Here is a 27309-nt window from a genome sequence, read left to right on the forward strand (position 1 = left end):
GGATTTTCCTTTAATTCTGTGAACAAACTGTGACTGACATCTCCAGCTCCCAGTAGCAGCCCGTTCTCACACACACAGCCAATCAGCGATCACCGCTGGGAGAAGGAGCTCTCATTGGCTGAGGGGTGTCAGTGGGCGGGACGCTGTTTGGACCGGGACCGAGTGGGCCGGAGACCGGGAGCTGCGCCTCGGGTTTCGGCTGCACCACCGGCGGGTCGTGAATCCTTTCGAAGGCAGAGCTGAAGAGACCGGCGGAGATTCCGTGAGAAGTTTTAGCTACACGGAGGGCGCCCGGCCTTTCCCCGCCGAGGATCGGGGCCTGTTGTCTGGAGTTGTCTCCCAGACCCGTCCCTTCCTGCTGGGAGACGGGAGCTGCCCCGCAGCGGCTGCCGGTGGATCTCCGGAGCTCTCACCGCTCCCCTGTGCAATCCGAACGGCTGAAAACCAAGGGAGATCAAGGCGCAAAGGTAAACTCGTGCTTTAGAAAATAACAAACAGGAGCATGTCTGGCCATTCGGCCCGTTGCGCCTATTCCACCCTTTCCTCAGAATAGTCCTTTATTTTTAAATCTTTTTTTTGAGTTTAAACAAACATAAATGAAACACGAATACAAAGAGCTTGAGAGTACGTAATTAATAGGTTAAGGTATAAATAGAAATAGATGATAATAACCTCCCAAACTCATAGTGGTTACAAAAAAAGAGGAAAAAAATGAAAAAGAATCCTAACCGACATGGGCCATTGCATTATATCGATTATACACAGTAGCGTCAATAACTCCGCACCTCCACCCAAATAATTAAGGACAATAAAAGTCAGGTTCAGGAAAAGTCAGTTTAGTTTATATGAAAATGTTGAATAAATGGTCTCCAAGTTTCTTCATATTTAACTGAAGGGTCAAAGACAACACTTGTAATTTTTTTCTAAACTTGAACAAGAAATAGTTTGAGAAAACCACTGAAATATAGTTGGAGGATTAATTTCTTTCCAATTCAATAGGATAGAACTTCTAGCCATTAATGTAACAAATGCAATCATCTGCCGGGCTGGGGGGGAGGTGATAAACGACTATTATCCACCATTGGTAAACCGAAAATTGCAGTAATAGGATGTGGTTGCAAATTTGATATTCAGAACTGTTGAAATAATACCAAAAATATCTTTCCAATAATTTTGCAAACAGGGGCAAGACCAGAACATGTGGGTCAATAAAGCGACTTCAGAATGACATCTGTGACAGGCTGGATTAACATAAGAATAAAATCGAGCGAGTTTATCCTTGGACATGTGAGCCCTATGAACAACCTGAAATTGTATTAGGCATGTTTAGCACAAATAAAAGAAGAATTGATTAATTGTAAAATGTTCTCCCACTGCCCTGTGGGTATAAGACTATGAAGTTCTTTTTCCCATTCCTTCTTAATTGTTTCTGATACTCCTGGCTGTATTTTCATGATCATATTATAAATAATAGCTACTAAACCCTTCTGACAAGGATTCAGAGCCAGAATTTTTTTCTGTAATGTCCATTGGACATAATTTCAGAAAAGACTAACATTCAAGAAATTGCTAACTTGCAAGTATCTAAAAAAAAAAGAGTTTTAGGCTGGATAGCTGTTCAAAGGACATAAAACTGTTATCTAAAAATAGATCACGAAAACATGTTATACGTTTTGTTTTCCATAACACAAAGGCTTAGTCCATAAAAGAGGGCTGGACAAAAAGTTAGATATAATAGGGGTTGATAAGATAAACTTATTCAAGCTGAAGAATTTACGAAATTGAAACCATATTCTTAGTGTATGTTTAACTACAGGATTAGTTATTTGTTTATTTGGTTTAGATAAAGCAAAAGGAGGCAAAGATCCTAAAATAGAAAACAATGAGAAGTCTTGTACAGATTTACACTCCAAATTTACCCATTGTGGGCAAGGTACTACAACCAATTCTCGTGTCCAAAATATTAAATATTGAATATTAACTGTCCAATAGTAAAATCTCAGGTTTGGCAAAGCAAAACCACCTTCCTTCTTAGGCTTCTGTAAATATATTTTACTTAATCTAGGATTTTTATTCTGCCAGACATACGAGGGTATTTTGGAGTCAATAATATCAAAAGAAGATTTAGGAATAAAAATTGTTAATGCTTGGAATAAATATAAAAATTTGGGGGTAATACTATTATCTTGATAGTATTAATTCAACCAACCAATTACGGAGATAATGGGGACCACCTGGTAACGAGTTGCTTGATTTGTTCAATTAAAGGTAAAAAATTAACTTTAAATAAACCCTTATGTTTCTTGGTAATTTTAATACCCAAATAAGTAAAATGATCTGTGACAACTTAAAACAGTAAGTGTTTATAAATTGGAACTTGCATATTTAATGGAAATAATTCACACTTATTAAAATTCAGTTTGTAGCCAGAAAAGCTACTAAACTGAGCAAGCAAGGATGAAACAGCAGGAATAGATCTCTCAGGGTCAGACATGTATAGTAGCAAATGATTAGCATATAATAATATCTTATAAGTCCCTTACCCACGGGTAATACCAAAAATATTAGGTGATTCACGAATGGCAATGGCTAAAGGTTCCAAAGCAATGTCAAATAATAGAGCACTTAAAGGGCAGCCTTGCCTCGTACCACGGGACAACTGAAAAAAAGGAGATCTTTGATTATTGGTAAGAAGTGAAGCCAAAGGTTTATAATACATTAATTTAATCCATGATATAAATTTCAAGCTAAAATTAAAATTCTGCAATGTATTAACTAAATATAGCCATTCAAATCTATCAAACGCTTTTTCAGCACCTAAAGAAATGACATTCTAGTATTTTAGATGAAGAAGTATAAATTATTTTAATTTATTTTCCAATGTTAAAAGATGTATAACAGATTTTAATAAATCCGGTCTGTTCTTCAGAGATAATTTGAGATAATACATTTTCTCATGTAGTGGCCAAAATTTTGGTAAAAATCTTAGAATCCGTATTCAGCAAGGATATTGGCCAATAGGATGCAAATTCAGAGGGGTCTTTATCTTTTTTAACAATTGGATTAATGGAGGCATCATAAAAAGATTGTGGTTATTTACCTACAGTTAACGCATCTTTAAAAATTTTACAAAGCCAAGGAGCGAGTATAGAAGAAAAGGATTTAAAAATATTCAGCAGTATAACCGTCTGGACGAGGGGCTTTACCTGAATTCATTGAAAACGGGAGTGGGTTTCCCTTTCCAGACCCTGCCCGGGGACTTGTGCCACTCCTCAGGGTTATATATGGAACCTCTCGGACACGGACAGGGAGTGGGTTCCCCTTTCACAGGCAGACGCTCGATGGTGACCGGGAGCCACCAGAGGGGCTGATGTAACACAGGCCCTGGCACGGTGGGTCACTGAGGTAAGGGAACCCATTTGAATGACAGCCCGACTGCATGCGGATTTTGAGAATTTATCTGATAACTGCAGAGAAAAGGAGAATCCCTTGCGTACTTTATAGCTCGTTTTAAGGATACGTGAGAGTCCAATGCCGGCAAATCCCTGGACAGATCAGTGTGTCCAGCTGGCAGTGCAGACTTTTTTAAACTGTCTCAGGCCCAAGCCTGCCCACTCCATTAAGTAAACTAATCTCAATTCGCTGTGTCAGACCTGGCCCCGGGTGACATAAATTCTGATGAATAGGGAGCGCAATTGACTCTTTAAAGGGACTGTGGAAAAGCGAGAGTGTGCACAGAGAACCGGTACTGAGGAGATGGAGTTCGGGTCCCGACGAAGAACCCAGAACGGGTGGCAGGATCGTGCGGATGGTGCAGATGAAGAGGACACTTGGCTAAGGACAGAAAAGGAGTTTGTAGAAAGAGGGGACATTAGGCCGGAGACTATCGCACTGGAATCACAGACAAGAATAATAAGGGGCAGGAAGTGATTCTGGGTGACAGTGATACTCGATAGTGTACCACATTTACTATCCACAATTCCTTTGATCCCGGATAGGGCAGGCCAGAGGGGACAGATCACAGTGATACTCGACAGAGTACCACATTTACTGTCCACAATCCCTTTGGTCCCGGATAGTGCAGGCCAGAGGGGACGGATCACAGTGATACTCGACAGAGTACCACATTTACTCTCCACAATCCCTTTGGTCCCGGATAGGACAGGCCAGAGGGGACGGTGATACAGGCGGCTGTGATCAGGCTCACCATACAGGCAGGCTCTTTTCTCACTGCTGTAATCAGGTAGAAGGTACAAGAGCCTCAGGACTCGCCCCACCAGGGTCAGGAACAGTTACTACCCCTCAACCATCAGGCTGTGGAACAACACAGGATAACTGCACTCACTTGATGTCCATAGAGTTGCTCCCACAACAAATGATCGTACTGGGACTGTCTCAAAATGAGTGAAACAAGAGGTGGTTTAACTGAGTCAGATTGTATTCCTGTCTCAGAATTAGAGAAATATAATCTCACAAGATATTTAAAGTGGATGTGCTGGAATGATGTTTCCCAGAAGGTGTGGAACCAGCGGGCACAGACTCAGAATACGAGGAGAACTGAGCAGGACTGAGGTTAGGAGAAATGTCCTCACCCAGAGTGCAGTGAATCATTGCAATTATCTCCACAAGGTTTCGAAATTGAATAGACATATCCTGGGGCTCAGCGGTGATGGAAAGTTGCAGGAAAGTGGTGCTGAGGTCAAAAGTCAAGCATGTTCTGAGTTGAAGGACAGTGGTAGCGCAAGGGGCCAAATGGCCACGCCTTCTCGATTTCTTGTTTTCTGAAACACTCGGTTACCTTTGTGCCTCACTGTTTCTTGTCCTGTCAGATTGAACAGGGAGAGCTGAGAGCACCGGACATCTATCGGCAGCCGCTGCGGTTATTTCATGTTCTCATTGTTTATTTGCATTGGCGAAGTTTGTTGTCTTCTGCACTCTGGTTGATCTTTCAGTGATCCAGATATAGTTACCATTCTGTAGCTTTGCTCTGCATGTTTGCAGGAGTTGTTTGTGGCGACTTATATGTACTCTGTTAGTTTTTGGAATCGTCACTTGGGGAATCTGAGGTGGAGGAGTATTTGGGGCTTATTTTAAATTATACATAGATATTATCCAAATAATGTTTATTTGACAAGGGTTAATTCTGATATTGAGACTAACTGTTCTTTTTGTGGTTGATATCCAGAGGATTTATTTCATCTGTTTTGGGATTGTGAATATGTTAAAACATTTTGGTTTGATGTTTGTCAATTTATAGATTAATTTATTAATGTGGATTTTACTTTTTGTTTTGAAAATGTCTTATTGGGTTTACTAGTAATACCAAATCTCACAGGGATCATTTCTCTATCATAAATCTTTTGTTAATTTACAGCAAATTTTATATCCATAAATGCAAACACAGCAATAAGAAACCTTCATTTAGATTTTTACCTCAGACTTCAAACTATACGTTTATACTCTGAACACTTCCCTTAACCAGAAACCTGTAAAGACTGTACAAATCTGTCAATATTTTGTGTTATCTCTGTAAACGTTCTTGTTTTGTGACTCCTCTTAGATACAGTCCCTTCTGTCCAACAGTATTTAGAGCGGATTTCCTTGTTTATTTGTATATTTAAAGTTAATGGTTATATATTCGTTGCTGCTTTTATGTGATTCCCTGGCTTTGTTAGCATATGTTTAGTGTTTCTGTCTTTGTGTTCAATAAAAATTTAAAATATTAAAAAGTAATTATAAAATTTACTTTGAACTTTGAGCCTCGGGGAACTTGCTTTGAGTCTGAGAACAAACGGTGACTGACATCTCCGGTTCCCGGTAACAGCCCGCCCTCGGACACACTCACAGCCAATCAGAGACCACCGCTGGGAGACTCTGGCCTCCATTGGCTGAGGAGTGTCAGTGGGCGGACCGAAGTTTGGAACCGGGAACGAGTGGACCCGGTGAGAGACCCGAGATTGGGAGCAGCTCCCCGGGTAAAGGCTGCAACAGCGGCCGGAGTTTTGAACCCTTCCGATGGCGGAGGTGAAGATTCGGGCGGAGATTCCGTGAGATGTTTCTGCCACACAGGGGGTGCCCGGACTTTCCCCGCCGTGGATCGGGGCCTGTTGTCCGGAGTTTCCTCCCGGTCCTGTCTCCTGCTGCTGGGATCCGGGAGCTGGCCCGCAGCGGCTGCCGATGGAGCTCCGGAGTGTGAGCGCTCCCCTGTGCAAAAGGACAGGCTGAAGGTCAAGGGAGAACCAGGCGCAAAGGTAAACTCGGACTTTAGAAAAAGGAAACAGGAGCAGGCCACTCGGCCCGTTGCGCCTATTCCACCTTTTCCTCAGAGTAGTCCTTTCTTTTTAAATCTTTTTATTGATTTTAAACAGACATAAATGAAACATGAATACATGAGCTTGAGAGTACATAATAGGTTAAGGTATAAATATAAATACATGATATTAACCTCCCAAACTCATAGTGGTTACAAAAAATGGATAAAATAAGGAACCCTCCCCCCCCCCAAAAAAAAGGAAAAAATCCTAACCGACATGGGCCATTGCATTATATCAATTATACACAGTAGCGTCAATAACTCCGCACCTCCATCCAAATAATTAAGGATATTAAAAGTAAGGTTTAGGAAAAGTCAGTTTAGCTTATATGAAAATGTTGAATAAATGGTCTCCAAGTTTCTTCATATTTAACTGAAGGGTCAAAGACAACACTTGTAATTTTTTCTAAACTCAAACAAGAAATAGTTTGAGAAAACCACTGAAATATAGTTGGAGGACTAATTTATTTCCAATTCAGTAGGATAGATCTTCTCGCCATTAATGTAACAAATGCAATTATCCGCCAAGCTGGGGGGGGGGGGGGATAAACGACTATTATCCACCATTGGTAAACCTAAAATTGCAGTAATAGGATGCGGTTGCAATTTGATATTCAGAACTGTTGAAATAATACCAAAAATATCTTTCCAGTAATTTTGAAAATAGGGGCAAGACCAGAACATGTGGGTCAATGAAGTGACTTCAGACTGACATCTGTCACTGGTTGGATTAACATAAGAATAAAATTGAGCGAGTTTATCCTTGGACATGTGAGCCCTATGAACAACCTTAAATTGTATTAGGCATGTTTAGCACAAATAGAAGAAGAGTTGACTAATTGTAAAATTTTCTCCCACTGCACTGTGGGTATAAGAGAGTGAAGTTCTTTTTCCCATTCCTTCTTAATTATTTCTGATACTCCTGGCTGTATTTTCATGATCATATGATAAATGATGGCTACTTAACCCTTCTGGCAAGGATTCAGAGCCAGAATTTTTTCTATAATATCCATTGGACATAATTGCAGAAAATACTCACATTCAAGAAATTTCTAACTTGCTGGTATCTGAAAAAAAAAAAGAGTTTTAGTCTGGATAGCTGTTCAAAGGACATAAAACTGTTATCTAAAAATAGATCACGAAAACATGTTGTAGCTTTTGTTTTCCATAACACAAAGGCTTAGTCCATAAAAGAGGGCTGGAAAAAGAATTTAGATATAATAGGGCTTGATTATTCAAGCCAAAGAATTTATGAAACTGAAACCATATTCTTAATATATGTTTAGCTATAGGATTAGCTATTTGTTTATTTGGTTTAGATAAAGCAAAAGGAAGCGAAGATCCTAAAATAGAAAACAATGAGAAGTCTTGTACAGATTTACACTCCAAATTTACCCATTGTGGGCAAGGTACTACGACCAATTCTTGTGTCCAAAATATTAAATATTGAATATTAACTGCCCAATTGTAAAATCTCAGGTTTAGCAAAGCAAAACCACCTTCCTTCTTAGGCTTTGTAAATATTTTTTACTTAATCTAGGATTTATATTCTGCCATACATTCGAGGATATTTTGGAGTCAATAATATCAAAAAAAGATTTAGGAATTAAAATTGGTAATGCTTGGAATAAATATAAAAATTTGGGTAATAATATCATCTTGATAGTATTAATTTGACCAATGACAGAGATAATGGGGACCACCTGGTAACAAGTTGCTTGATTTGATCAATTAAAGGTAAAAAATTAACTTTAAATAAACCCTTATGTTTCTTGGTAATTTTAATACCCAAATAAGTAAAATGATCTGTGACAACTTAAAACAGTAAGTGTTTATAAATTGGAACTTGCATAATTAATGGAAATAATTCACACTTATTAAAATTCAGTTTTTTTTGCCAGAATAGCTACTAAACTGAGCAAGCAAGGATGAAACAGCAGGAATAGATCTCTCAGGGTCAGATATGTATAGTAACAAATCATCAGCATATAATAATAAATTATAAGTCCCTTACCCACGGGTAATACCAAAAATATTAGGTGATTCACGAATGGCAACGGCTAAAGGTTCCAAAGCAATGTCAAATAATAGAGGACTTAAAGGGCAACCTTGCCTGGTCCCACGGGACAACTGAAAAAAAGGAGGTCTTTGATTATCGGTAAGAAACAAAGCCAAAGGTTTATAATACATTAATTTAATCCATGATATAAATTTCAAGCTAAAATTAAAATTCTGCAATGTATAAAACGAATATAGCCATTCAACTCTATCAAACGCTTTTTCAGCATCTAAAAAAATGACATTCTGGTATTTTAGATGAAGAACTATAAATTATATTAATAAATTTTGTAATGTTAAAAGATGAATAACAGTTTTTAATAAATCTGGTCTGATCTTCCGAGATAATTTGAGGTAATGCATTTTCTAATCTGGTGGCAAGAATTTTAGGAAAAATCTTAGAATCCGTATTCAGCAAGGATATTGGCCGATAGGATTCACATTCAGTGGGGTCTTTATCTTTTTGAAGAATTGGAGAAATGGAGGCATCATAAAAAGTTTGTGGTTATTTACCTACAGTTAACGCATCTTTAAAATTTTTACAAAGCCAAGGACCAAGTACAGAAGAAAAGGATTTTAAAAATTCGGCAGTATAACCGTCCGGACCAGGGGCATTACCTGAATTCATTGAAAAAGGGAGTGGGTTCCCCTTTCCAGACCCTGACCGGGGACTTGCCTGCACTCCTCAGGGTTACATATAGAACCACTCGGGCAGGGACAGGGAGTTAGTTCTCCCTTCCAGACCCCGCCCGGGGACTTGTACCACTCCTCAGGGTTATATACGGAACCTCTCGGACGGGGACAGGGAGTGGGTTCCCCTTTCCAGACCCTGCCCGGGGACTTGTACCACTCCTCAGGGTTATATATGGAACCTCTCGGACAGGGACAGGGAGTGGGTTCCCCTTTGCAGACCCTGCACGGGGACTTGTGTTACTGCTCAGGGTTATATATAGAACCTCTCGGACAGGGACAGGGAGTGGGTTCCCCTTTCCAGACCCTGCCCGGGGACTTGTGCCACTCCTCAGGGTTATGTATGGAACCTCTCGGACAGGGACAGGGAGTGGGTTCCCCTTTCCAGACCCTGCCCGGGGACTTGTGCCACTCCTCAGGGTTATGTATGGAACCTCTCGGACAGGGACAGGGAGTGGGTTCCCCTTTCCAGACCCTGCCCGGGGACTTGTAACACTCCTCAGGGTGAGATATGGAACCTCTCAGACAGGGACAGGGAGTGGGTTCCCCTTTCCAGACCCTGCCAGGGGACTTGCCTGCACTCCTCAGGGTTATATATGGAAACTCTAGGGCAGGGACAGGGAGTGGGTTCTCTTTTCCAGACCCTGCCGGGAGACTGTGCCACTCCTCAGGGTTATATAAGGAACCTCTCGGACAGGGACAGGGAGTGGGTTCCCCTTTCCAGACCCTGCCCGGGGACTTGTGCCACTCCTCAGGGTTATATCTGGAAACTCTCGGACGGGGACAGGGAGTGGGTTCTCCTTTCCAGATACTGCCCGGGGACTTGTGCCACTCCTCAGGGTTATATATGGAACCTCTCGGACAGGGACAGGGAGTGGGTTCCCCTTTCCAGACCCTGCCCGGGGACTTGTAACACTCCTCAGGGTGAGATATGGAGCCTCTCAGACAGGGACAGGGAGTGGGTTCCCCTTTCCAGACCCTGCCCGGGGACTTGTGCCACTCCTCAGGGTTATATATGGAACCTCTCGGGCAGGGACAGGGAGTGGGTTCTCCTTTCCAGACCCTGCCCGGATATGTGCCACTCCTCAGGGTTATATAAGGAACCTCTCGGACAGGGACAGGGAGTGGGTTCCCCTTTCCAGACCCTGCCCGGGGACTTGCCTGCACTCCTCAGGGTTATATATGGAACCTCTCGGGCAGGGACAGGGAGTGGGTTGCCCTTTCCAGACCCTGCCCGGGGACTTGTGCCACTCCTCAGGGTTATATATGGAACCTCTCAGACAGGGACAGGGAGTGGGTTCCCCTTTCCAGACCCTGCCCGGGGACTTGTAACACTCCTCAGGGTGAGATATGGAGCCTCTCAGACAGGGACAGGGAGTGGGTTCCCCTTTCCAGACCCTGCCCGGGGACTTGCGACCACTCCTCAGGGTTATATATGGAACCTCTCGGGCAGGGACAGGGAGTGGGTTCCCCTTTCCAGACCCTGCCCGGAGACTTGTGCCCTTCCTCAGGGTTATATATGGAACCTCTCGGACAGGGACAGGGAGTGGGTTCCCCTTTCCAGACCCTGCCCGGGGACTTGTAACACTCCTCAGGGTGAGATATGGAAACTCTCGGACAGGGACAGGGAGTGGGTTCCCCTTTCCAGACCCTGTCAGGGGACTTGTGCCACTCCTCAGGGTTGTATATGGAAACTCTCGGGCAGTGACAGGGAATGGGTTCCCCTTTCCAGACCCTGCCCGGGGACTTGTGCCACTCCTCAGGGTTATATATGGAACCTCTCGGACAGGGACAGGGAGTGGGTTCCCCTTTCCAGACCCTGCCCGGGGACCTCTGCCACTCCTCAGGGTTATATATGGAACCTCTCGGACAGGGACAGGAAGTGGGTTCCCCTTTCCAGACCCTGCCCGGGGACTTGTGCCACTCCTCAGGGTTATATATGGAACCTCTCGGACAGGGACAGGGAGTGGGTTCCCCTTTCCAGACCCTGCCCGGGGACTTGTGCCACGACTCAGGGTTATATATGGAACTTCTCGGACAGGGACACGGAGTGGATTCCCCTTTCCAGACCCTGCCCGGGGACTTGTGCCACTCCTCAGGGTTATATATGGAACCTCTCGGACAGGGACACGGAGTGGGTTCCCCTTTCCAGATCCTGCCCGGAGACTTGTGCCACTCCTCAGGGTTATATATGGAACCTCTCGGACAGGGACAGTGAGTGGGTTCCCCTTTCCAGACCCTGCCCGTGGTCGTGCCACTCCTCAGGGTTATACATAGAACCTCTCAGGCAGGGACAGGGAGTGGGTTCCCCTTTCCAGACCCTGCCCGGGGACTTGTGCCACTCCTCAGGGTTATATATGGAACCTCTCGGACAGGGACAGGGAGTGGGTTCCCCTTTCCAGACCCTGCCCGGGGACTTGCCTGCACTCCTCAGGGTTGTATATGGAAACTCTCGGGCAGGGACAGGGAGTGGGTTCCCCTTTCCGGACCCTGCCCGGGGACTTGTGCCACTCCTCAGGGTTGTATATGGAACCTCTCGGACAGGGACAGGGAGCGGGTTCCCCTTTCCAGACCCTGCCCGGGGACTTGTGTTACTGCTCAGGGTTATATATAGAACCTCTCGGTCAGGGACATGGAATGGGTTCCCCTTTCCAGACCCTGCCCGGGGACTTGTACCACTCCTCAGGGTTATATATGGAACCTCTCAGACAGGGACAGGGAGTGGGTTCCCCTTTCCAGACCCTGCCCGGGGACTTGTGCCACTCCTCAGGGTATATCTGGAACCTCTCGGACAGGGACAGGGAGTGGGTTCCCCTTTCCAGACCCTGCCCGGGGACTTGTGCCACTCCTCAGGGTTATATATGGAACCTCTCGGACGGGGACAGAGAGTGGGTTCCCCTTTCCAGACCCTGCCCGGGGACTTGTGCCACTCCACAGGGTTATATATGGAACCTCTCGGACAGGGACAGGGAGTGGGTTCCCCTTTCCAGACCCTGCCCGGGGTCCTCTGCCACTCCTCAGGGTTATATATGGAACCTCTCGGACAGGGACAGGGAGTGGGTTCCCCTTTCCTGACCCTGTCAGGGGACTTGTGCCACTCCTCAGGGTTGTATATGGAAACTCTCGGGCAGGGACAGGGAGTGGGTTCCCCTTTCCCAGGCAGACGCCCGAAGGTGACCGGAAGCCACCAGTGGGGCTGATGTAATACAAGCCCTGGCACGGTGGGTCGCTGAGGTAAGGGAACCCATTTGAATGACAGCACGACTGGAAGCGGATTTTGGTGAATGTACCCGATAACTACAGAAAAAAGGAGAATCCCTTGCGTACTTTATAGCTCGTTTTAAGGATACGTGAGATTCCAATGCCGGCAAACCCCTGGACAGATCAGTGTGTCCAGCTGCCAGTGCAGACTTTTCTAAACCTTCTCAGACCCAAGCCTGCCCACTCCTGTAAGTTAACTAATCTCAATTCGCCATGTCAGACCTGGCCCCGGGTGACATAAATTCTGATGAATATGGAGCACAATTGACTCTTTAACGGGACTGGGGAAAAGTGAGAGTGAGCACAGAGATCCGGTAGAGAGGAGATGGAGTTCGGGTCCTGACGAATAACCCAGAACGGGTAACAGGATCGTGCGTATGGTGCAGATGAAGAGGACACTTGTCACACTGATACTCGACAGAGTTCCACATTTACTCTCCACAATACCTTTGGTCCCGGATAGGACAGGCCCGAGGGGACGGATCACAGTGATACTCGACAGAGTACCACATTTATTCTCCACAATCCCTTTGGTCCCGGATAGGACAGGCCCGAGGGGACGGATCACAGTGATACTCGACAGAGTACCACATTTACTCTCCACAATCTCTTTGGTCCCGGATAGGACAGGTCAGAGGGGACGGTGATACAGGCAGCTGTGATCAGGCTCACCACACAGGCAGGCTCTTTTCTCACTGCTGTGATCAGGTAGAAGGTACAAGAGCCTCAGGACTCGCCCCACCAGGGTCAGGAACAGTTACTACCCCTCAACCATCAGGGTGTGGAACAACACAGGACAACTGCACTCACCTGCTGTCCATCGAGAGGTTCCCACAACAAATCATCGTACTGGGACTGTCTCAAAATGAGTGAAATAGGAGGTGGTTTGACAGAGACAGATCGCATTCCTGTCTCAGAATTAGAGAAATACAATCTCACAGGATATTTACAGCGGAAGGGCTGGAATGATGTTTCCCATAAGGTGTGGAACCAGCGGGCACAGACTCAAAATCCGAGAACAATTCAGCAGGGCTGAGATGAGGAGTAATTTCCTCACCCAGAGTGCACTGAATCACTGCAATTATCTCCACAAGGTTTCGGAATTGAATGGACATATCCTGGGGCTCAGCGGTGATGGGAAGTTGCAGGAAAGTGGTGCTGAGGTCAAAAGTCAAGCATGTTCTGAGTAAAGGGCAGAAGAGGCGCAAGGGGACGAATGGCCACACCTTCTCTATTTCTTATTTTCTGAAACACGAGTTTACCTTTGCGCCTCACTGTTTTTTGTCCTGTCAGATTGAACAGGGAGAGCTGAGAGCACCGGACATCTATCGGCAGCCGCTGCCATTATTTCATGTTCTCGTTGTTTATTTGCATTGGCGAAGTTTGTTGTCTTCTGCACTCTGGCTGATCTTTCAGTGATCCAGATATAGTTACCGTTCTGTAGCTTTGCTCTGTATGTTTGTAGGTGTTGTATGTGGTGACTTATATGTACACTGTTAGTTTTTGGAACAGTCGCTTGGGTAATCTGAGGTGGAGGAGTATTTGGGGCTTATTTAAAACTATGCATAGATATTATCCAAATAGTGTTTATCTGACGGGTTAATTCTGATATTGAAACTAACTGTTATTTTTGTGGTTTATAACCAGAGGATTTTTTTCATCTGTTTTGGGATTGTGAATATGTTAAAACATTTTGGGTTGATGTTTGTCAATTTATAGATCATTATATTAATGTGGATTTTACTTTCTGTTTTGAAAATGTCTTATCTGGGTTTACTAATTTTACTTTGAACTTTGAGCCTTTGGGAACTTGTTTTGTTTCTGATATCAAACCTTGACTGACATATCCAGCAACCGGCAGCAGCCCGTCCTCGGACACACTCACAGCCAATCAGAGAACACCACTGGGAGACTCTTGCCTCCATTGGCTGAGGAGTGTCAGTGGGTGGGATGCTGGGCGGACCGAAGTTTGGAACCGGGAACGAGTGGACCCGGTGAGAGACCCGAGATTGGGAGCAGATCCCCGGGTAAAGGCTGCAACAGCGGCCGGAGTTTTGAATCCTTCCGATGGTGGAGGTGAAGATTCGGGCGGAGACACCGTGAGATGTTTCAATCACACAGGGGGTGCCCGGTCTTTACCCGCCGTGGATCGGGGCCTGTTGTCCGGAGTTTCCTCCCGGTCCTATCTCCTGCTGCTGGGATCCGGGAGCTGGCCCGCAGCGGCTGCCGATGGAACTCCGGTGTGTGAGCGCTCCCCTGTGCAAAAGGACAGGCTGAAGGTCAAGGGAGAACCAGGCGCAAAGGTAAACTCGGACTTTAGGAACAAATAAACAGACTTTCCGTCTTTTCCGCCTTTCACACAGAACATGCCTGATCTTTGACCTCAGCGCCACTTTCACGCAACGTTCCCAGCATCGCAGAGCCCTAAAATTTGTCCTTCAAATTTAGAAACCTTGTGGAGAAAATTCCAAAGTTTCACTGCCCTCTGGATGAGGAAATTCCTCCTCATTTCAGTCGTGCTGAGGTGTACTCGGATTCTGTGACCCCCATTCCTCACCACAGCCAAAGGAAACATCATTTCTCCCTCAACACTGTCAATACCCTGTGAGACTCTGTCTGTCTCAGTCAGACGGCCTTTTATTTCTCTAATTCTGAGACAGGCCCGGTTAGTATAATCTCTCCAAGGACACTACCTCACCTCCTAAATCAATCTGGGAAATCCCTTCATTCCGTTCATCCCACAAGCTGACTCCGGGAGGGAGACCAGACCTGTGCAGTGTTCCATGTACGCTCTCACCAGGACCCCATATACCTTCAGAGGAGATCGTTATTCTTCTATTCAAACCTTACTTCCCATTCAATGCTCTTCATTTAATATCGAACTCAAACAGTGAACAGACACAACACAGCCTCAGCCATGAATTTAAAGGGCAGGTGTTGCAACAGTTTGAGCTTCATACCGGGGGCCATGGAGCAAGCAGGGTGTCACAAAGGGAGGAATGTGGGAGTGTTGTATTCTGAGCCCAGCTGTGTGTGTTGGTGTATCAGAATCAGGTTTAATATCATCCGCATATGTGGTGAAATTTGTTCCTTTGTGTCTGCAGTACATTGCAATACATAGTAATAAAAACTATAAATTAGAACAAGTATTTATAAAATTAAATTTGAAATGTAGTGGCAAACGTGAGGGAAAATACTGAGGAAGTATTCGAGAGTTCATTGTCCTTTTAGAAATCTGACGGTGGAGGGAAGAAGCTGTTCCTGAGACATTGAGTGTCTCTTCACGGTCCTGTAGCAATGAGCTGAAGGCATGTCCTGGGTGATGGGGGTCCGTAATGATGGATGCCACCTTTTTGTGGCCTCATCTTTTGAATGTGTCCTGGATGCTGTGGTGCCCATGAAGGAGCTGGCTGAGTTTACAACTTTCTGCAGGATTTTCCAATCCGGTGCAGTGGCCTCTCCACACCAGGCAGTGATGCAACCAGTTAGAATGCTCTCCACAGTACATCTGTAGAAATTTGCAAGTGTCTTTAGTGACAGACCGATTCCCCTCAATCTCCGAATGAAATATAGCGGATGTTGTGCCTTCATTGTAACTGCATCAATATGTTGGGCCCAGGATAGTTCCTCAGAGATGTTGACAGGCAGGAAATGGAAACTGCTCACCCTTTTCACTTCTGATCCCACAATGAGGACTGGTGTGTGCTCCCTCGAGTTCCCCTTCCTGGATCCACAATCAATTCCTTTGTCTTCATGATGCTGAGTGCAAGGTTGTTGCTGCGACACCACTCAACTTGCTGATCTATCTCACTCCTGTACTCCTCCTCGTCACCGTCTGAAATTCCACCAACAATAGTTGGGTTGTCAGCAAGTTTGTAGATGAGTCTAGACACACAGACGTGGTGCAGAGAGAGTAGAGCAGTGGGCTGAGCACGCATTGTTGAGTTGTGCCGGTATTGATTGTCAGCAAGGAGGAGATGTTATTTCTGATCCACACAGACTGGGGTCTCCTGGTGAGGATCCAGTTGCAGAAGGAGGTGCAGAGGCCCAGGTTTTGGAGCTTGTTGATTACAATTGAGGGTCTGATTGTGTTGAACGCTGAGCTGTAATCAGCAGCCTGACTTGTGCATTGCTTTTGTCCGGGTGATCTAAGGCTGAGAAGAGAGCCTGTGAGATTGCATTTGCTGTAGACAGATTGTGGTGATCGGCAAATTGCAGTGGGTCCAGGTCCATGCACAGACAGGAGTTGATTCCAGTCAGGACCAACCCCCTCAAAGCTCTTCATCACAGCTGTGTGTCTGTGTGTGTGCGTACACGCTTGAAACAGTGATCCCAGTTTGATTCAGGAATCTTTCCTGTAGCTGGGGTACCTCAGAAGAGGGGTCATTGTGATGGGACGATCATTCTGATCAGAGCCAAATCATTTAGCCAGTCGATGCTGAACCTTTAGAAATTACAAAGCACATGTGTGTTTGAGAGAGTAATTTAAATGTAGAATTCAAAATTTACAAAGTAAGTTTATTATCGATTTTTACGCATGTCACCATGTTCAATCCTGAGATATTTTTTTTTCGGACAAACTCAGTAACTCAAAGAATCATGATTGAATCAATGAAAGCCCGAACCCAACATTGTAGACAAAATACAATGTGCAAAAGACAACAAACTGTGCAAATACAAAAGAAAAAAAAAGTAATAAATAATTACCATGAACAGGTGATGAAGAATCTGTGAATGTGTCCATGGGTTATAGGAACAGTTCAGTGATGGAGCAATTGAATTTGAGTAAGATTATCTCCTCTGTTTGAAGAACTTGATGTTTAAAGGGTGATAACAGTTCCTGAACCTGGTGGTGTGGGTCCAGAGACTCCTGCACTTTCTTCCTGATGGCATCAGTGAGAAGAGATCATGTTTCACATGGTGGGTTCCTTGATGATAGTTGTAGCTTTCCTATGACAGCACACCAGAGAAATGTGCGCAGTGGTGGGGAGGGTTTTACCCGTGATGTACTGGGCCGTATCCACTACTTTCTGCAGGATTTTCCTTTCAAGGGCTTTGGTGTTTCCATACCAGGCCATGATGCAACCACTGAACATATTCTCCACACACACCTGCAGAAGTTAGTCAAGGTTGTAGATGTCATGCTGAATCTTTGCAAGCTTCTAAGGAAATGGAGATGTTGCTGTGCTTTCTTCGTAATTACACTTCCATGCTGGGCTCAAGACACATCCTGGAAAGTGATGCCACTGAGGAATTTAAGGTTGCTGACCCTCTCCGCCTTTGATCTCTGATGAGGACAGGCTCACAGATCTCCTGGTTCCTCCTCCTGAAGTCAATAATTAGCTCCTGGCTCTTGCTGATGATTGCCATAAGACCATCAGATATAGGAGCAGAACTAGGCCATTTGGCCCATCGAGTCTTCTCCGCCATTTCATTTTAGCGGATCCAATTTCCCTCTTGGCCCCAATCCCCTGCCTTCTTCTGGTAGCCCATCATGCCCTGACCAGTCAAGAAACTATCAACCTCTGCCTTAAATGTACATGAAGATTTGGCCTCCACAGCTGCCTATGATTCACTATCCATAGAATCCATAGATTCATTACTCTCTGGCTAAAGAAATTCCCCCTCATCTCCATTCTAAAGACACCCCTCTATTCTGAGGCTGTGTCCTTTGGTCTTAGACTGTCCCAAAATAGGAAACATCCTCTCCGTATTCACTTTAAAATCCTTTCACTATTTGATATATTTCAATTAGGTCTGCTCTCATTCTTTTGAATTCCACTCAACACAGGCCCAGAGCCATCAAATACTCCTCATATGACAACATATTTAATTTGGGAATCATTTACGTGAACCTCTTTTGGATACTCTCCAGTTTCAGCACATCTTTTTCTCAGATGAGTCCAAAACTGCTCACAGTACTCCCAGTGAGGCCTCACCAGTGCTTACAAAAATTTCAACATTACATCCCTGCGTTTATATTCAATTCCTCTTGAAATGAATTCTGACATTACATTTGCCTTCTTCACCACAGACTCAATCTGCAAATTGACCTTTAGGAAGTATTTGGAAAATAGTCAGCCCTTTCATTTCTTCTACCAAAGTGCATGCTGATACCCTTTGCTGACACTGAATTCCATCTCCCACTTCTTCGCCCATTCTCCTCATCTGTTGATGACCTTCCATAGTCTCTCTATTTCCTCAAAACGACCTGACCCTCAACCATCTTCATAGTACCTGTAAACTTTGCAGCAAGGTCATCAATTTCATCATGCACATCAGTGACATTTAACAGAAAGAGTATCAGTCCCAACACTGACGACTGTGGAACCCACTCATCAAAAGGCTCCCTTTACACCCACTCTTTGCTTCCTCTCAGTCAGCCACGGCTTTGTCCATGCTGGAATCTTTCCGGTAATACCATGGGCTCGTGGGTTGTTAAAGCAGTTTCGTGTGTGGCATCATGTCAGAAGCCGTCTGAAAATCCAGGTGAACAACATCAATCGATTCTCCTTTGTCTGTCCTGCTTGTTATTTCTTAAAATAATTTCTACAGGTTGGTCAGGCAAGATTTTCCCTTCAGGAAACCATGCTGACTGTGGCCTATTTTATCTTGTGACACGGTACTCTCAGACCTCATCATTAATAATCGACTCCAACATCTTCCCAATCACTGCGGACAGACTAACTGGCCTATAGTTTCCTTTCTTCTGCCTCTCTCCCTTCTTGAAAAGTGGTGTGACATTGGCAATATTACATTCTTGAGGAACCATTCCGGAACATTGTGATTCCTGAATGTTCATTACTAATGGGGCCACAATCTTTTTAGCCACCTCTTTCAGAAAGCCGGGGTGTACACCATCTGGGTCACGTGACTTATCTAACTTGGCCTTCCAGTTCCTCAAGAACCTTCACTCTGGTTCTGGTAACTTTGCACACTTCTGACTCCTGACACCCGGAAGTCCCACCATTCTGCTGGTGTCTTCCTCTGTGAAGACAGACACAACACACTTATTCAGTCTGTCTACCATTTCTTTGTCTCCCGTCACTGCCTCTCCAGCATCGTTTTCCAGCCACCCGAGACTTTATATTAGATAAAAATTGGGATATGTGTGCTTTAATTGGACAAGAGTGTTGCACCAACACACCAGACAAATCTGAAAATGTAACTCACCTGATGGATTATATTTGAGAGGCAGCAGATAGAATGAGAGAAGTGGGAGAGCAGTTCCACAATGATAACCCCTCAGTAAGTCAGTGGCCATTTGGGACTCTGGGACGATGGTGGGATACTGGTTTACATTGTACAGTTCCACAATGATAACCCCTCAGGAAGCCACTGGCCATTTGGGACTCTGGGACGATGGTGGGATACTGATTTACATTGAACAGTTCCACAATGATAACCCCTCAGGAAGCCGGTGGCCATTTGGGACTCTGGGACGATGGTGGGATACTGGTTTACATTGTACATTTCCGCAATGATAATCCCTCAGGAAGCCATTTTTGGAATCTGGATGAGAGAATACGGTTTTACATTATGGAATAACCATTAGAGTAATAATAATCAGATTATGATTATTTTACTCTTACATGTGACCGAAACGAGGAGACAGAAGGAATATTTTGTAAACGCTGTGTTTGAAGTCCCCTCCCATCCCTGGTGAGAATGGAGGTGAACTTACCCCCGGCAGGTAATAAAGAATAAAGCTGCTTGATGAAGCAACACTCAGTGTTGGGATTGTGTTCTGTGAGTCTCAGCAGAGAGATACTTGACAGGGGGTTAGGGGTGAAAGATGGGGAGTTTATGGGGCACATGAGGGGATACCTCTTCACTCAGAGGGTCACAGGAGTGTGAAATGAGCTTCACCCACCCACAACGTCTGCCCCCGAATGAGGTGGAGCCCAAATGGCGGGTCCCTCAAATGAGCTGCTGCCAACCGGAGACCGGGGTCTTCGGGCTGGTTTGTTGCCGCCAGAGAACATGATGTGTGTCCCTGGTGATGGACCCACTGACGGTAGGTGTCGGCGCTGGGGGCGGGGTGTGTTAGTGTTGTACTTGTACGGGTGGGTAGAGATATGTCAGAGCCAGCAGATGCCAGACAAGGGCTCGTCCTTTATTCTGGGATGTCCTGGTATCAGTCGTAACGGGGTTTACCCGACGGTGCAGTCTGGGAGGTCAGGGACTGGGCCGTCTCCAGTGCCAGTACAGTCACTCTCAGCTGAGCCTGGAGTGGGAGCAGGGACGGTTCCTGTTGGGTTACGGACATGAAGGTCCAAACCCGGGGAGACGCCATTGTCAAATTTCACCAAGAAACAATCAGGCCAAACAACTTCAGGCAGAACTGCTCAGGATGACAAACAGACATCAGTACACAGAAATGACAACTTTTAAAATCAGAAATAAACCAATGTAAAAACAAATTTAAAACCAGCTCCTTTGCCTGGGTATGGGTGGAATGGAAATGGTCCCGACGCAAATGAGGTGGTTTCACACCGTCTGCACGACTCAGTCGCCCCATTGAAGGAGTCGCAGTGGCGATTCGCCCCATTGAAGGAGTCGCAGTGGCGATTCGCACTGAGAGGGGGATTGGACACGGAGTGAAAGGCCTGATGAGGGTCGGTTTGATTGCCAAGGGGATCTGCTGTCTTGTCTTGTGGGCTGGCCACTTACGGCTTCCTCACCGGCTCAGACACTGAAAGCCCGTGTTTCCCTGCACCCCACCCCCCCCACCCCGGATCCAGGCAGTCTCGTCCCCCTGGGAGATGAAAGAGAAAGTAAATTCATCCGCTTACAACTGGACAATGATGTATGTTAATTATTTGGAGAATGCAGATCAAACAATTAGTGAGGTTGTGGATGTCACCAAAACCGGTGTGTGGAGAAAGTGAGGGTTGTCTAAGGTTACAGTGGGATCGGGACCAGTTGGAAAAGTGGGCCGAGGAATTGCAGGTGGATCTTAGCTGTCACTCAGAAACAGTTCTTCAGGGGGTCAAAGACCACTGAGACACGAAAGAGAGCTTTTCTTGGGCTCTGGATTCAAACAGACAAGACTGGTACACTCGTTCATCTCGTCTGAAGGTACCACGGCAGAATATAAGTTGTTGCTCCGCCACCCTGAGGGTGCAGTCATCAATTAGGAGCAACTTCGCACCATCCTCCACAAGTCTGACTTACCAGTCAGCAAGCATTTTAATTCTTCATTCCCAGTCCTGTTCCGCCGTGTCGATCCGTGGACTCCTCTTGTGCCAAGATGAGCTCCTCTCCCCGTGGAGGAGCAACACATTATATTCTGTCTGGGTACCCTCCAATCTGATGGCATGAACATCGATTTCCACTCAGGAGAACAAATTACCGTCACCCTCCTCTATGCCCCACTCTGACCTTGTACTTCTCACCTTCCTACACTCCTCCCGGGACCCTCCTCACGTCCTCTCTCTGGTCCACTCTCCCCTCCTATCAGATTCTTTATTCTCCAGCCCACCCTTTCTTGACCTTCCCCACCCACCCGGCATCAAATTCCAGCTCGCCTCTTCCCCTCCCCCACCACATTTCTCTTCTGGCACCTTCCCCCGTGCTTCTCTGCCCTGCAGAAGGCTTTCTGCCAAAAAACGCCGTCTGTTTATAATTTTCTATAGATGCTGCCTGAAGTGCTGAGTTCCTGCAGCGTTTTGTGTGAGTCGCTTTGGATTTCCAGCATTTGCAGACTTTCTCCTGTTAGTTCCAGAAATCGCCGTCAGCGACCAGACGATCACATGCGCATGCGTAAGGGTCGCGGGCGTTTCGCGCGTGCGCACGATGGACAGCTTTAGTCCTTGTGGGAATCACCTTTGTTCCATCTTGATCTGGACCTTTCTACCTGTGAGAACTTGTTTAGTACCACTCGCTTTGGGTACATAATGATACCAATTACCTTTGGCCTGGGTAACAAGTGACCTGTAGCGTTCTCATCACAAATATGCCACACTCCAATGAGAACAAGGACTGCCCTCCCCATCATGTTCATTGGCATTGCCTCTGATGGGCTGTCCACCGTCAATCACCTGTGCAGAGGGGCAGAGTAATTTGAAACTCTCCAGGGTTTGCCATGTAACATCACATGCTCTTTGTAGTGCTGTCGTATACGACCAGAACTTGAAATAATACCAATGTTTTCTCTAATTTATTTTTCTCAGAACGTTTGGACCGAGCATTTGTCTGAAAGTTAAATGTTTAAACATCATGAAAACAGCACGGCATCAACAAAACACCAGCTGTGCAGCAGCAAAGGCTGTCTGTGTGGGAACATTTCAGTCACTGCGGAGCTCGGAATAATATGGGACAGAGAATAATACTAATGGAAGGAATCAGCCTGAGCTAAGTCACAGATTGAAATTCCCATTCTCACACAGACAGGAAATCTGTTGGGGAATTAGATGGACAGACCAGTTGCCGGCATCATGAGCAGTTGGAAGGAGAGTTTTTCCCCCAACTTGGGTTGATCCTCGCTGTAACAGTGTGATGTCAGAGTTCAGAAAGGAGATTAAAATTATTTCATAATATATCGGCTGTGAAAATTAATCAGATACAGGAGCAGAATGAGGTCCTTTGGCCCATCGAGTCTGCTCCACCATTTCATTACACCTGATGCATTTCCATCTCAGCCACACTCTCCTGCCTTCTCCCTATATCCCTTCCTGCCCTGACTAATCAAGAATCCATCACCCTCTTCCTGAAAATATACCCAATTACCTGGACTCCAGTGCAACTCATAGCAGCAAATCCCACAGAGTCACCACGCTCCGGTTAAAGAAATTCCTCCTCATCTCCATTCTGAAAGAACAAAGCTCGATTTTGATGCTGCGTCCTCTGGTTTTCGACTCCCCCACTCTTGTCAACATACTCTCCACATCCACTATATCGAGACTTTTCAATGTTCGATAGATTTCAATGAGGGCCCCTTCATTATTCTGAACTCCAGTGAGTAGAGGCCCCGAGCCATCAAATGTTCTTCATCAGACAAACCTTATAAATCCTGAAATATTTTTGTAAATTTCCTTTGAACGCTCTGCAATGTAAGTACATCTGTTCTACTTAAGGGGCCTGAATCTGCTCTCAACAGTCCAAGTGAGGCCACACTTTATAAATACTCAACAATACATCCTTGCTTTTATATTCTCCTACTCTTCAACATTATTTCCTCTCTATTGAGTAAACAGTCTGCACTCTCATTGCCTCTAACAAAGTGGATGACCATACACTTCTCTGAATGATGACTTTCATTCATTGGTGTCTTTTGTAAATCTTCTTTACAGGTTAGAAATGACAAAAATTGTGTACAGGAATTTTAAACAGAACAACATGTCAGTTTGCTGTCTCTGCCCAGATATTTAAGGAGTTACTAGATATTTAACAAAGTATCACTGTTGATCCTTGGAGATGAAGAATTTTGTCATCACAGCTGGAAAGGTGCTTTGTGTCTGAAATGAAGTTTTCTGTTGTAACTCACTGAAATCCACTGGAACCGGGGAGCTGAGAACACATCAGCATTTGTTCACTGGAGATCAGTTCTTCAACTACATTGATTGTGCAAGGGGTTTACTACATCTGATATTTGATTTATGAATTGTCAAAGAACTGTGGGAAGGGATTCACTCTTCACTCACTCATCTCACCTGCATGCACAACAGCGAGTTCACACTGATAAGATGTCGTTCACCTGCGCTGATTGTGGGAAGGGATTCCCTCGGTCATCCAGCCTACTGACACACCAGCGAGTTCACACTGGTGAGAAGCTGTTCACCTGCTCAGACTGTGGGAAGGAATTCACTCAGTCATCGCAACTGCGGAGACACCAGTCACTTCACACTGGGGAGAAGCCATTCGCCTGCTCAGACTGTGGGAAGGGATTCACTTGGTCATCTGAACTGAAGATACATCAGCGAACTCACACTGGGGAGAGGCCATTCACCTGTTCAGACTGTGGGAAAGGGTTTATTCGGTCATCTCAACTGAAGGTACATCAGCGAGTTCACACTGGGGAGAGGCCGTTCAGCTGCTCAGACTGTGGGAAATGATTCACTCATTCATCTGTACTGAAGGTGCATCAGAGAATTCACACTGGGGAGAGGCCGTTCACCTGCTCAGACTGTGGGAAGAAATTCACTGACTCATCCAGGCTACAGGCCCACCAGCGAGTTCATACTGGAGAGAGGCCGTACACCTGTTCAGAATGTGGGAAGGCATTTACTCGGTCATCTCAAGTGATGTTACATCACCGGATTCACACTGGGGAGAGGCCATTTTCCTGCTCTGAATGTGGGAAGAGATTTATTCATTTATCTGGCCTGCAGGTGCACCAGCGAGTCCACACTGGAGAGAGGCCGTTCACCTGCTCAGACTGTGGGAAGGCATTTACTCGGTCAGTTGAACTGAAGACACATCAGCGAATTCACACTGGGGAGAGGCTGTTCATCTGCTCAGACTGTGGGAAAGGGTTTATTCGGTCATATCAACTGAAGGTGCAACAACGAGTCCACACTGGGGAGAGGCCGTTCACCTGCTCAGACAGTGGAAGGGGATTTATTCAGTCATCTCAACTGATGATACATCAGCGTATTCACACTGGGGAGAGACCGTACGCCTGTTCTGATTGTGGAAAGAGATTCAGTCAGTCATCCGACTTACAGACACACCGACGAGTCCACACTGGGGAGAGGCCATTTCCTTCTCCCAATTTGGGAAGAGATTCTCTCAGTCATCCCACCTTGTGACGCACTACCGAGTTCACACTGGGGAAACTGTTTAAACAGGCGACAGGCTACAGGCTGGATATTTCACCATCACAGGTGCTGAATCAAGTTCAAAAGTGAATGTTGGTGCCGAACTCGGCAATTACTGCTGCTGTTTAACAAACCCAGTTCTGCACTCTGGTCACTGGGCGTGGGAGGTATTCCTCGGCTAATGTTCCCGTTTAATGGTTTGGATCTGTGACGCAGAAATCAGTTCTAATTTAAATCCTGTCCACATCAACAGAATCTCCTTTCTCTCCCCTGACTATCATCTCCTATAACTGCCACAAGGCCAAAATTTACACATCCCTGTTAAGCTTTAGAGTGGACAGTTGCCGGCCTTTCTGTTGCTTCCATGCCCCAATGGATCAACTCCCCACCCACTCAGCAGTATCCAACAAGGTGTTCTGCTGAGGAGAATGCCCACAGGACAGCCCTGCACTGACTTCCTAATGACCCTTACCTCTGCTGGTGGTCACGCTTCTCCTGTCCGAAGCTTGTACTCTGGGTGTGGCCATCTCTTCATTGATAGTATCTTCAGGCTCCCGAATGATCCTGAGTACATCCAACTCCCTGAACCAGTCAGTCAGGCGATGTGATTGGGTGCACTTCCTGCAAATAGTCATCGGAAAACTGTCGGATGTCCAGAGTTCCCACATCTGACTGGAGGAGCATCCCATCCTGACTGCTCTGCACCAAAATGCACCACTGTCTGAATGAATTAACATATGTAAGAAAGCATCGAACGCGAATGGGTCAATGACAGTGGAAGTAGAGTGTTCAATTGTCTGTGTTTTTGCCATGAGGTCGAAGGAATAGAGGCTGCCATTTTGTGAAGCTGCTCTTTAACCCCCATTTCGTGAACTGATTGCTATGGGATAACCTAATCAGATCAACTGAACACAAGAATTTACTGGTATTCCCATTGTAAGCCTAAAATCACTCTCACATTATCTGTGTATTATGTACACTGTCAGGTTTGCAGAAGTAATCTCCTTCTCTCTGAACCTGAAGTCACTCTGAGGTAAAGTGTGTATTACGTACAGGGGCAGTTCTGCAGAAGGAATCTCGATATTTTTGCTGAGAGTCTGAGCGACACAGTTTGTCTGTTTGGAACCATAGTAGAAGAGAACAAAAGAAATTACCTTTGGCATGAAGTTGTTTAGCCCTTGGACTACATCCAATGAAAATCTGTTAGTCATCAGCCTGATAGACTTCAGCCAACAAGAATGAGATGCGTCCTCTAAACTGATAAGAGTTGTTTCAAATCTTTCAAATAAAGCTTGTTTCAAAACAAGTAAAGAGTTTCAAATGCAAAGGTATAATAACTCCTGAGACTGACTATCACAAGGAAGAACCCCCACGGAAGGGTCTGGAGAAGAAATGATCGATCATTTGGACAAAATGGGATCCCCTGTTTCAGTGTTGTGAAGTTGAGAAGTGGTCAAGGTGTGTATTACTACAGAGGGAGCCCTGGAATTCATTTTTAAAGCTGTTAGCTTGGGGTCAACATAGTTACTTTGTTGTTTGAGCAGGAAAAATAAAATGCGAGCTGTGATTAATTAAGAGTTGCCTGGTGAGTTTCCAAACTGATCTAGTTGATGAACGGTGAACATATTTTTGCGCCCTGGGCTGCACTCGGAAAGAAAGAAAAGTGGTCTGGGAACCTGGTGACGAGTTGAACCACACTGTAGGTTAGGATATTAAAATGTGAAGGGGAAAGGACAGGAAGAACCCAGGGATTCAGAGGATTTCAGAGATTACTTTCATGGTTAATTATGAAGGAAATGGTCAGATTATGAGGAGTGGTTAGGAAAGTTTGAGAGTCGATGGTCCTGGACTCTGGAGGAAGAATTGTGGAAAACAGTTAGTAAAAATAAATTAAAGAAATTACAAGGGATTAAAATTGTTATGATGGAATGTTTGTTGGATGAAGTAACGGAAGTGAAGAGAGAAAATACTGAAACTGGCAGAGGAATTGTGTAAGTGTAGGGAAGAGTTAGAAATTCTGACGGAGCAGGTTCAGGGGAATTTGATCCACATGAGTCAGTTTCAGGCTCAGTGTGAAAGCGTTAACAAGAGAAAATGAGAAACCTGAAGAGGAGTATAAACAGGCGGATACAGAATTAGAGAAAGGATAAGTCAGGGTCGGGATTTACGGCTGTTACGAATGTCATGAAGAAATCGGCAGCTGAGAAGAAAGGCTGCGCTGATCGC

The 27309-nt window shown here is 45.3% G+C and overlaps 1 pseudogene; it reads left to right on the forward strand.

The window, feature by feature from the left end:
• Positions 1–473: 473 nt before the first annotated feature.
• Positions 474–26648, forward strand: LOC132390080 (gastrula zinc finger protein XlCGF17.1-like; annotated as a pseudogene).
• The last annotated feature ends 661 nt before the right edge of the window (positions 26649–27309 follow it).

The sequence above is a fragment of the Hypanus sabinus genome, unplaced genomic scaffold, assembly GCF_030144855.1.
Source record: "Hypanus sabinus isolate sHypSab1 unplaced genomic scaffold, sHypSab1.hap1 scaffold_760, whole genome shotgun sequence".
Classification (NCBI taxonomy): Eukaryota; Metazoa; Chordata; class Chondrichthyes; order Myliobatiformes; family Dasyatidae; genus Hypanus; species Hypanus sabinus.